The 13,655-nt window shown below is 40.2% G+C and overlaps 1 protein-coding gene across 1 annotated transcript in view; it reads right to left on the bottom strand.

Moving 5' to 3' along the window:
- RHOBTB1 (Rho related BTB domain containing 1) overlaps positions 1-13,655 on the bottom strand; it is a 104,526-nt gene that overhangs the window by 60,684 nt on the left and 30,187 nt on the right. The window lies entirely within an intron of this gene.

Here is a 13,655-nt window from a genome sequence, read left to right as displayed (position 1 = left end):
CAGCAGCAGCCACGACTGCGCGCGGTCGCGGGTGTGCGGGGCCCCTGCGCGCGGCGTGCCGCCCGCCGCCCAACTTTGCACAAAGGCAGCATGGCACTGCCTCGCCTGGCGGGCTCGCCCAGCGCCGCGGCCGCTCTTCCCTGTCCGGGGACAGAGGGGTTCGCCTCTTTCCACCCCCCAGCCCTCCTCTGCTCCTCCTGCCCCCACCCCGCTCCCGGCGGGCCAGCTCGGCGGAATAGAGCTCTCGGCACCGAGCTCCGCCGCGGTGGCGGCAGCCGCTCACACTGTGACGTTAGCAGCCTTCGCGGCTATTTATATCCACACGATTGGATTTCATTCATGAAACCAAGGCCTGGTGTGTCTGGGCGCTGGGGTGCTGGTGGCAAAGGTGCCTCAGCTTTACGCAGACGAGGTCCCGGGCTCAGGGGCTGCTTGCCCGGGACAAACATGCGCAGAGCGTGGAAGACCCCGGCCCTTCTCCCAAGCCGTTGGGAGGGGCAGGTCAATGCCGGTTGTGTCCCGGTTCCCATCCCTAACATCCCACCCATTCCCATACAACTGCTGGCCCTTTGTCCCAGGCTCTGGAAAAGTAAGTTGGGCCACTAACCGGCTGGGCAGCATGGCTTGCTTTCCCCTAGCAGCTGACCGGCCGCGGACTCCGAGGGAGGACATTGGCTTTTGTTTCAAAAACGAGCCCAGCTGCTGACTAAGGGCTGCGTGAGCCCAGCCTCCTCCTCCCCTGGGCGGCTGCACGTGCTGGCGGGCTCCCCCCTCCGGGTTACCTTCCTCGGTGACTTGGCTCTTGGGATTCCCGCAGAGGGCTTAAGGACGCACCGGCTGCCCCCGACCCCAGTAAGGAGGCGATTTACAGCCTCCAACAGATGGCTGAGTGAGGAAGTGAAATTGACTTCTGGCTCTTCATGGCTTGTCAGAATCCTTGCAAACCCCTGATAATCCACCTTCTCACTCTTTCAGGCTGACTGTGACTTCTGAGGACAAGACCAGGGGTATCTTTGCATGCTTCACATGGAGTGCCTAGAGTATGTCAGGCTCCCTGTCAAGTTCTTAGGAGATGACAATGAACAGAATCTAACTGGTCTGGGCCCTCAAGGAGCTTTGAGATGGCTTGCTAAAATAGATGTGCCTTAAACCTTCTCACTCCCAGCCTGGAGAGCAATGGTATTGATATGTTCAGCTACCTTAAGGGGTATATTCATTTAATAAACCTTTACTGAGAAGGCTGTGTGTCAAGAGCTGGGGATGCAAAGATGGCAACAATGGGCCCTTAGTCCTCGAGAGGTGCTCAGGTAGTATGTTCTGAGGTATTGAGGGCTGGGAAAAAGGGAGCCATATTTTATTGCAAGGGTGATCTCTTTGCCATATCCCCTAAGAAGCAGCACAGGGGGGAAAAATCCTAAAAGCAAACAAACCCTCAGTTTGTTCCAGGTAACCATCTTCAGTTTTCCAGATGGAATGCTTACTCTCCCTTCCCAGGCTCCCCTGATGAGTTTTAGTCCATTGAGTATTCCTACCTTCCTACCCTTCCTCACTAGTTTATATTTCCTTCAGAGGCAAAGGCTTGCCTGGTGCTCTCTGAATACTCCAGAGACTCCAGAATATAGTGACATTCAAAGTTTTTTAAAGAAAAGGTATTAAGGGGAATCTGCTTTGTTTAAGTCATCTTCATTGAACTGTCTTTGGAAATGGAGTTATCAGTCTCTAATCTTTTCAAACTACCACGAAGGCTAAGAAACAGGGTAGAAACTCAAAAGAAATGCGAATCAACATATATTACAGCCATCATTCCTGGCAGGCAATGGGCTGGGAGGATTAAAACATATTTTCTCCATCCTCACAACAATTGATGAGGTAGATGCTATTTATATCATAATCATTTTATAGATGAGGCAACTGAGGCATGCAGAAATAAATAGTTTTTCTGAGATTTTGACATTGCATTTGCACTTGGGTCAGCCTGTGCCAAGATCTTATTTTATCACTAACCTGCTTTTTGACAACCTGCGTTTCCTGTTTCTTTCATTTCCTCAGTAATACATTTTAAAAAGTAAAGTGGCATGCTTAAGCAAGGTAGGTGCTAGGACCAGAAAGACACCTATACAAGACTCCAGGTGGCAGGTAGGCTACCATTCAGATGTCGCCTTCTACCCGCTGGGAGCACTGAGGTTCAGGTAGGCCTTCCAAAGGATGCTTCTTCTTTAAGGGCAAAGAACAAATAGTTATCATGAAATTGCCCAGCTGGATGCCTTAATCTCAGAGAAACTGACCGGAAAAACTTTTAGGAAAATTAACTGATATAAACAGTTATTAAGATATGGAGAGGAAAAGTCACTATTCTATGAAGTCCTTCCGGACTAGGGCACTGATCTGACAGTTTGCCACAATGATGCTATGTAGCTCCCAATTTTACACATGAAACCCCAAATCCTGGAAAAGTTGGAGAAACTGCAGCAAGGAGTACAGACTCTATTTTGCCAACAGAAAAGGGGAAAAAGGAAACAAGAGCAAATTAATCTCCAGAATCACTGTCATGAATTTATCCCTGTCCTTTTTCTTGCCACAAAATAACTCACGCTTGTATGCTAAAATTGTTTTCTAATGAAATCAATACTGTTTGCTTTTAATAAATATAAAAATGGCTATTTAAGCATAATTAAACCAACACTATTTATTTAAGTATTTTCAGGATTATACTGAACCAAAGTGGGTGTAAAAACTTTTGGCTAACTTTTATGGTAAATATTTACCAAAGTCATAGAATTAAAAAAATCTACAAGACAGAGAACTGTTCCATAATCACAGCGGTACTCCATCAGGCCTCCCCTCTGTATTTGTGTCCCTCGCCAGCTGTTCTTCTGTTCTTTATCTCTAGAGTTTTGTCATTTTGAGATTGTTATATTAATAGGAACATATAATATGTAATGTTTTGAGATTGATTTTTTTTTTTACTAAACATGATGCCCTTGAGGTTCATCCAGCATGTTGCATGTATCAGTAGTTCATTCCTTTTTATTGCTAAGTAAATTGCTATCATACCAGAGTATGTTCCTTCATTTACTCATTGAAAGATGTTTGAGTGGTTTCCAGTATTTTACAATTACAAGTGACACTTCTGTAAACATTGGTATATAGGTATTTGTGTGAGCTTAAGTTTTTGTTTCTTTGGGATAAATGCCCAAGAATGGAGTTGCTGGGTCATATGCTAAGAAACTGTCAAACTACATTTCAGAGTGGCTGTACCATTTTACATTCCCATCAGTAAGGTAGGAGAGATTTAATTTCTTCACATTCTCACTGGCATTTGGTACTATCATTATTTTTTAAAAAATGTCAGTTGGTCAATAGTTTTGTAGGGACATCTTATTGTGGTTTTAATTTGCATTCCTCTGATGGCTAATAATGTTGAAAATCTTTTCACGCGGCCCGTTTGCCATCCATATCTGTTTGCTAAAACATCTGTTTGTTGTCTTTGGTCTATTTCATAATTGGATTGTTTACTTATTTTTTACTACTGAGTTTTGAGAGTTTTTAAAGAAGTATAGTCTCGGACCATGAGATTGTTCAAACTGCAGATTAAACACTACCTCAAGATAACTTTTAAATTCAATTACTACCGTTCAGCATTTCTGCTGCCATCTATTTTACAGAATAGTCTCAGGTAGTTACGTAAAGCATACTCAAGTACTTACATAAAACTGCTATAGATGGGGTCTTTTCGCTATTTTTTATACATGTGTATCTCATTGGTGGCCAACCGACACTGGGAGCCCGCTAACACGTGGCAACAGCCCCAGGAGGCGAGTCCTGGCTTCTGCGCAGGCGCAGATGCGGACACTGCCTCCAGCCGCCAACACATCCCAACCGCGCAACCCACGCCTGCGGGGAAAAGCCCTTTGGGCAGTGGGTCTCTTCCTCCTTCCATGCTGTCATTAGCTATAGAGAGGGCATTTATTACCTTAGTTTCGGGTGTTGCAGAGAGTTTTTACTACTGGGGTTTGAAGACGTGGAAGAGAATAAACTCACTCTTAACGCCCGTTTTTAAGAATAGATGTGTCTGGTAGCAAGACACGAAAAAAACAGCTGTGGGAGACGATTCCTGGAGTTAACACGGTGGCTTTCACGACTTTCCAGTACTCTAAAGATGAAGTGGCTGGTAACATAGTCGACATGCTGACTCACATTTTCGGGTATTCTGGCTTTTCGAGAAACACTTCTGCACTTTCGAACAGAGTAAGGCCTCTGGACCCTAGGCTGTAGTGGTTTAGTGCGGACTTCCTTGTACAGATCGTCTCGCATTCCAGCTTCCCAGAAGAACTGGGCCTCTAGCTCCCACCGCCAGGTGATGGGGAGTGTGGGCCCCAAAGGCCAGCGGCGGCCCCAGCTAATGACAGAAAGGTAAGACTGACCCCGCTCTGGGGCCCTTCGTTAATGTTAAATAGTAAAGGTCATAAAGAAAATGACCTGATCCTCCAGGGACCTCCTGAAACACTTTCTCGTGTTCGGGAACTGTAGTATTTCTGCTAGAGTAGATGCTCCTCTCAGCTGGCAGACTGCAGTGGGGCCAGATGATGCTCTGCATTCACCTAGGCCCCTTCCCCAGCTTTCGTGTGGTTGATACAGCCACGACATGGATAAGCTCCCACCGTGATTCTTTTCTGTTCCTCCTTAGTGTTCCAAACACAGGCAGGCTTTGCGTGAATCTGTGTTAATAGGTCTTTTACTTGGGAAAGTGTGAAAACCCTTCAGCCCAAGGGGCTTAGCTGTGTGGGATTTTGATTACTTGGGAATTTACCTCAGGTGTTACTCAAGCCAGCTCTTGAGATCTTTGATGCTCCTATTTTCTGCCCACTGTTCTGGGGTAATCTGAGTTATTCTTGGCTGTGGAAATCAACTGAAAGAGATGTTCTTTACTTAAGAACTACAAGTGGAAATTAACCCCAGTCTTGGGTTTTTAGTTCAGTTATCGCTGTCAGTCCTGATGTCATTTCTAGGAGAATATTTTTTAATGCTCTTAAAAAACGTTCAAAAGAATTTATCTTAAAAATATATTTAAAAGTGCTTATATGTATTTATAGATGAATACATGACTACTTAAGCTAATCTGATGGATCCAGTCCTGAAATTTCCATAATTATCCATTTAAAGAGAGAAGCTTCAAACACTGTGTGCTCTTTAGTTGTCATTTCTACAAAGGCAAAAACGCTTTTTATTTTCATTGGTGTTCCTATTTTTCTGAGCACCAGTGGATATAGTTTGTGAGCTGGAAATCAACAAAAAGGTACGCTTTTCTTTTAGCATGTTAAAAGTATTTGTGCACGTTTGCATAAAATCTTTCCTGTATGGATCCATTCATTAGGTTTTCTGTTGGGGGTGGGGCTGGTTTGGTAAAAATGTGATTATGCAAGCTCCACAATTCTAACTACAGTCTTCTTCCTGTCAAAATCTCTCTGACCAAGATGGTGGTGTTCCACTGGTCTAGCTCAGCATGCATAAGAGGGGTGCAAACAGCTTTTATGGGCATCTGTCTGGCTTTGTTTAGTATGGCATTACTAATTGGAAAGTACGTGTGTCACACCTCTAGAAAGAGGAAAAACAACAGTCTAATGCACAATGTGTATCTTTGATTTTTTTTAGAGTAAAAATATGATTCCGTACTGGAAAAAATCTGCATGTGAAAAGGACGTTTGTTTCAGGAATAAACTACATTCCTAATATTTGCAGAAGGTGTTAATGCTAGATTTCAACTTAATTAAAAATAAATGAAAAGATTTACAAGTCATAGCATGTTTGAGACTATCTTGCCTGACTGACTGTTTCATACAAAAAATACAAAACTGTGTTTCTCTTCATGAAACAAGTTAAAAAAAAATTCCTAAACACACATTAAGGGAGCACAGGGTAGTCAAAAGCACAGAAAAATGAGATTGTACCTTTTTAACTATCCCACTAACCAGCCATGCAATCCTGTGCTAGCTCTTCAATCCATAGCAACTTAGAGTTCCATATATGAAATGAAGATGAGAATAATAACTTTCTGAAAAGTTGTTAAGAAGACTTAATGAAATAATGTTTGTGCAAAATGTCTTATAAAATGTGAAGCTCTGTACACACTGGTAAATTTAAAAATGACTCATAAATTATGAGGCCATTTAAAAATAATGTGTGGCACAAGGTATCATTTGATTTGGGAGCACCGAAGATCAATCACATAGGAACTATATCATTTCCACAACTCATCCCCCAAATGCTGACTGTAAGCATTATACATAATAGCCTCCATCAAATTCTCTCTATAGAGAGTATAGTATTTGATATTTCTGCTCTGCCAATGACTTGAAATTGCGGCATTTTGTTCCATCTATAGAAGTGAGCTAAACTACATGCAGAAACTAGAAAAATATATGGACTGCACACGCACATATGTACACACAGCCCATTTCAGAAAAATAATTCCACCTCAGTTCATATCGCATTTTTCCATTTACCAAACTTCCCTAATATACATGTCATTTAATCTTCATGACAGCCTTGAGAATTATTATCTCAAACATGAGAGATGGGAAAATAAAGTTTCCTGGAGGGTGACTTGCTCCATGTTAGCAGAGGGGAAACCAGAATTCTACTTAACCCAGAATGCTAACCTTGATCTTCTGATCATGTGGAAGTGAATATTTTGAAGTAAATTAGTGCATAGAACACTAACTTATGTATAGGTGCCCCTTTAAAAGGAGATAATTTTTTTAGAAACTCCAGTGACCTGGAAGGACACATAACCAGTCAGTCCCCAGAAACAATCTGAATTGTGAGGCTTCTCCTTAATTGGCATCACTCCCTTTATAATGGTCCCTGATGTAAAAGCACAGAGGACCCGACTCAAGAACATCTTGACACCAACACAGTGCACACTCTTCTTAGCTCTGTAAATATTGATATTTACTTTAATATTTCATATGACCTCTAATTTACCACTTGGTAAACTCCCCTTTGTGGACACATAGTTAACTGCATTGCAAGTGAGTGCTATAAGCAGTTAAACACGTCAGATCAATATTGAAGGTGCGTCATCCCTTAGCTTGTAAATATAAACTGATGACTCCTAGGGTTGGGCACAAAGTCTCGCTTGCCATCACAGCATCAGTCTGAGAGGAAACTGAAGTTCTGGTGGAAGACATGGAAGTGTCATTGTGTTTTCACCCCCATAGTGCCTCAAACAGCAAGAGAGCCCGTAGTAGGTGGTTTTTAATATGGTAAATGATAAGACTTTTACAAGACACCGTAGTTATAACCTCTGGTAGATACAAGATGCCATCTTTGTGGCAATTTTAAGGGAAAACTATGATTCATGTTTTTATTTGTTCCACTGTAATCATTGCCAGCGTTACCTTGGTCATTTATGAAAAGACATTGGAGATTATGAAAATATTTTGCAAAGAATAAAGTGTAATAAACAGGTAAGGTACCTACGGTACATGAATAATAGTAGTAAACATTAAGGTCACCACTGACTTTTTAATCTGTAATTATACTAGTTAATGTTTTAGCAAGCACCCACAATGTGTTGGGCAGGATGCTAAATGCTTCCACACTCACATTAACTCTTCACAATGACTTTATGCAGAAGGTACCACTATCATCCCCACTTTATGGATGAGGATACGGAGGACAAGAAAGGTCAACTCACTTGCTGGAGCTCAAATACCTATTTAAATATTATTCATCTTAAAGCAGGAACTCCTCATAGGGGAAAAAACTACTTTCATATAATTAGCACTTCATATTTACCATTCCTTATTCATTCAAAGTAATGCTGATTACAATGCATAATACCACATTGAGTAATAGGACGACTAATGGGCTGCAGCTTCTCTTAAACTGATATCAAACTCAGTTAAATTACCTTAATACTTTACATTTCAGAAACCTCAGGTAGGCGAAAGGTCAAGTAGAGCTGAAGAGGGTTCATCTTCATGAGATGTCATTGTCAGATCTGGCAGGGTCCTTGACAAGCCAGCTGACAGCTGAGGGTCATTTGTCTATGAGTGATATCACCTCACCACCACCATGTCCCGTAAAACTAAACATTTATGGAAAAATGTACAATGTAATCTCCAATTCATTCCTTGATGTTTCCTTAAGAAATTGAATTATGGCTCCACTTCCTAATGAAACGAGTGGGGCACTACGCCGGTTTCACCTTGGGCCAGCAATGTCAGGGTGATGAGATAATACGGGAAGGTTATGCAGGAAGAATGCAGCCCATCCTAGCAGATGATGTGAGTATGAAGTTTGATTTAAATTCATGGGCAGCCCGGGCAAGGCAGGGACTTAGGCTCCTAGTAAGGGTATCATTCCCAAGTATTCAAGTAAAGAATATCTCTTAACATTTAAATGTGTGCATCTATCTAGAAAAGGAATAAGCTAGACACATAAGAGACCATTAGTTAAAGAGATGCTTCTTTTTTCTTAATTCCTGGCCAACCCAGAGTTCCTCCTTGAAGACCCTGAGTCCCTCACTCCTTTCTCTAAGTTACATGGCACCTGAGGGGACAAAGGTATTTGTTTGAGATGGTTACTAAGTGTGACACTCACGGGAAACAAAAGGAAATACCTAAGTGACTTTGTAACTTTTTTCCTTAGCAGTTTTCAATACTCCAATCCTGACAATGCCTTTTTTTAAAAATAATAAAGGTGATATAACATTTCCTGTGCATATAAATTGTTATACCGCTTTTTATAAAAAGGGGCCTGTCATAGCTGTTGATCTAATGAGCATTACTGCTTGTACTGTGTGATTATTGCTCGGCTTGTTTATTCTCAATAACACATTTGAGGTGGCTAATGGATGAAAAAAAAAACAACCCATATATATCCTGAACAATAGTTTATAAATAGAAACACATAGTCACACAAAGACAGCTCTGTACTGTTGCATACTATATAGCAACTGAGACACGGGGAAATACTGAAGTGCCTTCTGAAGGATAAAAGAAACATTAACATATCCAGCACAATTTAAGCTTTAAATTTATTTTAATGTATTTTATTGTGACTGTATTAATTAAAAAGGTAAACTTAGATAGCTCTATAATTTAAAACACCAGTTTATCACTTTTTTGTTGTTGTTGTTGGGATTGGTATTTTTTCAGCCCTGCCAAATACAGTGAACAACAGTCAAGATAGCCTGGTTGTGAGCCTAGATCATTGGCTTGAAAGTTAGGTAAAGAGAACTCAAGACTGACTGTTATCAACTCCTTGTGTGAGTCAAGTCCCTCCTCTCAGGGCTGTTTCCTCATCTGTAATATGAAAGAGCTCATATTGGAATAAAAGAGTTTATTTCAGTTTAGAGTTCCAGAGCAATTAATGCTATTCATGTTGAAATTGTTATAAAAAGGCCAAAGATACAGTGGTCTCAAAAAGTGCTTCATACTTGGTGTTATTATGAGAAATTAAAAAAATATTCAACAATCATTGAATGACTTACTTCCATGTACTTAGGACTGAATTAAGCTGAGTTTCATTAATTACTTATAGATGGCTCTCATTTGACTTGGGGTTAGGGTTGCCAGATAAAATACAGGACACCTAATTACATTTTAATGTCCTATGTAATATTTGATACATACTTATATTAAAAAATATTCATTGTTTTTCTGAAATGCAAATGTAACTCAGTATCCTGTATTTTTATTTGCTAAATCTGGCAGTCTGGTTGGAAAGGGTGAGGAGAGAGGAGAAAAATTGGATGAAAGGCAAGTAGACAAGCATTTTTTAGAATTAGAATGTAAATAGAAAGATAAATTAGTCAGGTAGCATTTCCCAAAGTATATTCTGTTGGACCAGCCCTGTGTGAAACTCTATTAATAAAGGAGAGTAGTCCTTTATTTATATTCACATGGTCAAGTAAGTTTTAGAAATACTTTATATTTTATTGTTTTCTTAAATGAACTTCTTATTGGAAGACTTCTCAGGGCATTTCTATATGAAAGGAAATTATGCCTTTATAAGAAAGAAAGAATCTTGTGTGGGGGCTGCCCGTACTTATTTGACTAAGGAACCCTTCTTTGTGATCAACAATCCAGTGTTCCACTGAACACACTTTGTGAACATCAGAGTAAATGATACAAATACGGGGTACTGATGGATCAGTCATTCCAAAAAGCTTAACGTGGAGGCTTCCCTCTGACTGGGCCGGCATGTGGGTCATTGTAGTCAATTATTTAAGGACTAGCCACCCTGGGCTATCCCAACCCACAGATAATTGCCAGCTATCATTACACAGCATAAATGCTTTCACTTAAATTGGCAGTCCAGTATATACCAGCAATGTTGACTATAAAACACTATAGTTAGTTAGGGTAGCATAGAAGTAGTGCCCCAGTATTAATTAGAAAGCATTCTCTTAGTCTAAATTTGTGGTGCATTACTTGTCAGTGATACTCAAACACATCCAGTGTTTGATGCAAAGGAAACAGGAACTCACATATGCACCAAGCTTGTTTTTTGTTTGAAAAAGAACATCACTATTTTGAAAATTAATTGTGCACTATCATGGTTGGTGAAGTATTTTGCATTTAAACATGTTATTAAATTCATAACTTTTTTTAATCCACTAATTTTCTTCATAAACAGTAATGAACTACTATCATGTGGGATTCTACAAAAGTTTTACAGTTGGGCCTTATTTCTGAATAAGCTGGTAATACCTTTCTGAGTGACTTCAGCTGCTCCCAAACAATTTGGTACAGTGGTGTAACCACTACTAAGTCTTAGGAGTCAACTCACATTCCTTCCTTCCCCCATCCTTAAAACCAACTTGAATCGAATGGTAATTGATACTGAGAATGCTAAAAGGCAGGTCCAAAGTGAATTAAGTGGGGTGGGTCGGTGGGGTCAGGGGGGACCTCAAGATTTTGGGATAATTGCAAATTTAGTAATCTCCTTCTGGATAAATGATAGAGTATTCTTAACAATTTGTCCAATGACAGTAACAGGAACAATATTTACTGAATGCTTACTCCAGGCCCATGACTGACACTCTGTTTGATGCTTTGCATGCTTTATCTCATTTAATCCGCATGGCAATCCCAGAAGGTACTGTTGTCCTCTCCGTTGTAGAGAGCGGGGAGCTGAGGTATAGAGAGGTTAAGCCACTTGTGAACGATTACATTCTTAGAAACAGGAGTTCAAGGATTAACATTCTAAGTCTAAATTCAAACCCAAATTCATAATTGCCATACCATACTGTTGCAAAGTGGAAGGACTCACTGTGAGCAGACACTACTTGTGAGTGTGCTTTCTGTGCTTTTCCAAAACAGACACAGACCCCACTGTTAATTGGATTAAAAAGTCAATAATTAGGTCCTCAGAACATGTGGTTAAAAGACTCAGTACAAGAACAAAAAGGCTAATGCTAAACTAAAGGCAGTAAAAAAAGTCAACACCTTTGAAGGAAGAAGTCACAGGGAACTTGACTTGATTCCATTCTTATACACCTGAAAACATTTAGCTTTGAGCACACTGTGTTACAAAGAATGCTGATACAGCCCTACCTTTTCTGAAAAATTTTCCAGTACAAAAATGTTAAACTCTTTTCTTTTTAGAAACCAAAGTTTCTGAGCCAGCCCTCTTGCAAAAGAAGCCAACAGGTTTTAGTTTTAAAAGGGTTTGGGGCCTTAATATTGCATAGGTCAGAGGAGCTATATTTTTTCTTTTTGTTTGGTGAGTAAGCATATAACAGGATCTATAAGGCAAGTTTGACATTAAAACATTAAGTAAAAATGAATTTCCAAATATTTTTGTTTCAGTAAAATCTGACAAAATATCCACCACAAACCACTTCTTCAGCAGAGAGGACAGAGTAGGAGTTTGAATGAAAAAAAAAAGACCTGATTTTTACAGTTAATATAGCAACATCATCACCATGTTAGTGTGTTAGTTTGGCGGCCCCTAATGAACCAGCCCTTGTGATATTCCTGCCCATGGGTTGTCCTTCCTTGGAGATCCTGGCCCTGTGACCTGCTTTAGCCAATAGAATATCATTGAAGAGAAGCAGTACCAGTTCTGGGCCCAAGCTTTAAGAAGGCATGGCAGCTTCTTTTGTGCACTCCAGAGGAAGCCACATGCTATGTAAGAAGGTGGACTACACTGGGACTGCCATTCTTAAGAATCCTAACCTAGCCACATAGAGGGGCCCTGTGGATAAGAAGCCAAGTCCCAGAAAATAGCTTCAGCTGAGCTCCCAGCTGGCAGGCAGGTGAGTGAAGCCATCTTGGAAGTGGATGTGCCAGCCCAAAGTCAGCCACTCAAGCTGATGCCACGTGGAACATATGGGCTGTCCCCACTGAGCCTTCCCCAAGTTGCAGAATTTAGAGCACATAAGTGAAATGGTTATTGTTTTAAGACTCCAAGTTTTGGGCTAATTTGCCATACAGTGATATATAAATACAATACCACATCTTTTTTTGTTTTGGAGGAGGCATTCATTCATTTATTGGTTTTATAGAATGGTAACAACTTCACCATGTTAAAATCTTCACTTTCCCCCAATTTTTATGTTGGAGCATACGTTTATTCTTTCAATAAATGTTTGTCAAGTACCCCTGTTGGATGCTATTGTGCCTTAGATACCCACAAAGGAGAAAGAGACTTAGAAGAGCTCTCATCCCACAGAGGAGACAGAAATACTCACACACAAGATCTGTTTTGTATGCTAGAATGTTTGTGCCCAGTGTAATGACAGCATAGAGAAGGGATTAACTCATTCATGCAGTGGCGAGGGAGGGGGACAGAATCTTCCAGAAAATTTCCTAGAAGGAACATTATTTGTGTTAAGCCTTGAAGGATGAAAGGAATTCTCCTGGATGGAGAAAGACAGGTATGGAAGAGAACTTTCTGTCTTGAATGAAATGCATCAGCACATTTCTGACAATATGAAAAAAATATGATAGATTTGAGTAACTAAAAGTAGTTGTGTGTAGCCATGCACAAGGTAAAATAGCAAGGATTACCCAGCTGTCCAAACAGACAGAAGCCTTGAATAACATTCAAATGAATCTGGCTTCAGGACAAGGTGATACCATCTGAATGAGTTTTTAAAAATTGTACTTAAATTAGGTATAATTTACATAGAGCAAAGTGTCTAATATCTCAAGTTCAATGACTTTTAATTTATGTAAATACCTTTGTGACCACCATCTGGACCAAGACATGGCCAGCATAGCGCTCATGACAAAATCTGACAAGGATATCACGAGCATAGACACACATATATCTGAATAAAATATTAGCAAAGAAAAAATACTATTAGCAAATCCAGCAATTTAACAAAAGATAATATGTCAAGGCCAAGTTGTCAGGAATGCAAGGTTGGTTTAACATTAAAAAAATAAATAATGTAAATCACCATACTAGTAGAATAGAAAATCATGATTATCTCAATAAAGATAAAGCAATTGATAAAATTCAATGTCCATTCATGATTAAAAAAACTGTCTGAGTATTTAAAGCAAGGGAAAGGCTGTCTAAAATAGAAGACTTCTTTATGAAACAGTCACAGTTCTTAGTCTTGGAATAGGGAGCTACAGTATGACTATGTCTAGGAAAACTTTCCAGAGATAAGGGAGAAAGGAAAATCCACA

The sequence above is a fragment of the Pteronotus mesoamericanus genome, unplaced genomic scaffold, assembly GCF_021234165.1.
Source record: "Pteronotus mesoamericanus isolate MK-2021 breed Mesoamerican mustached bat unplaced genomic scaffold, CSHL_Meso_final contig_24, whole genome shotgun sequence".
Lineage (NCBI taxonomy): Eukaryota > Metazoa > Chordata > Mammalia > Chiroptera > Mormoopidae > Pteronotus > Pteronotus mesoamericanus.
This window is presented reverse-complemented; position numbering and strand designations above follow the sequence as displayed.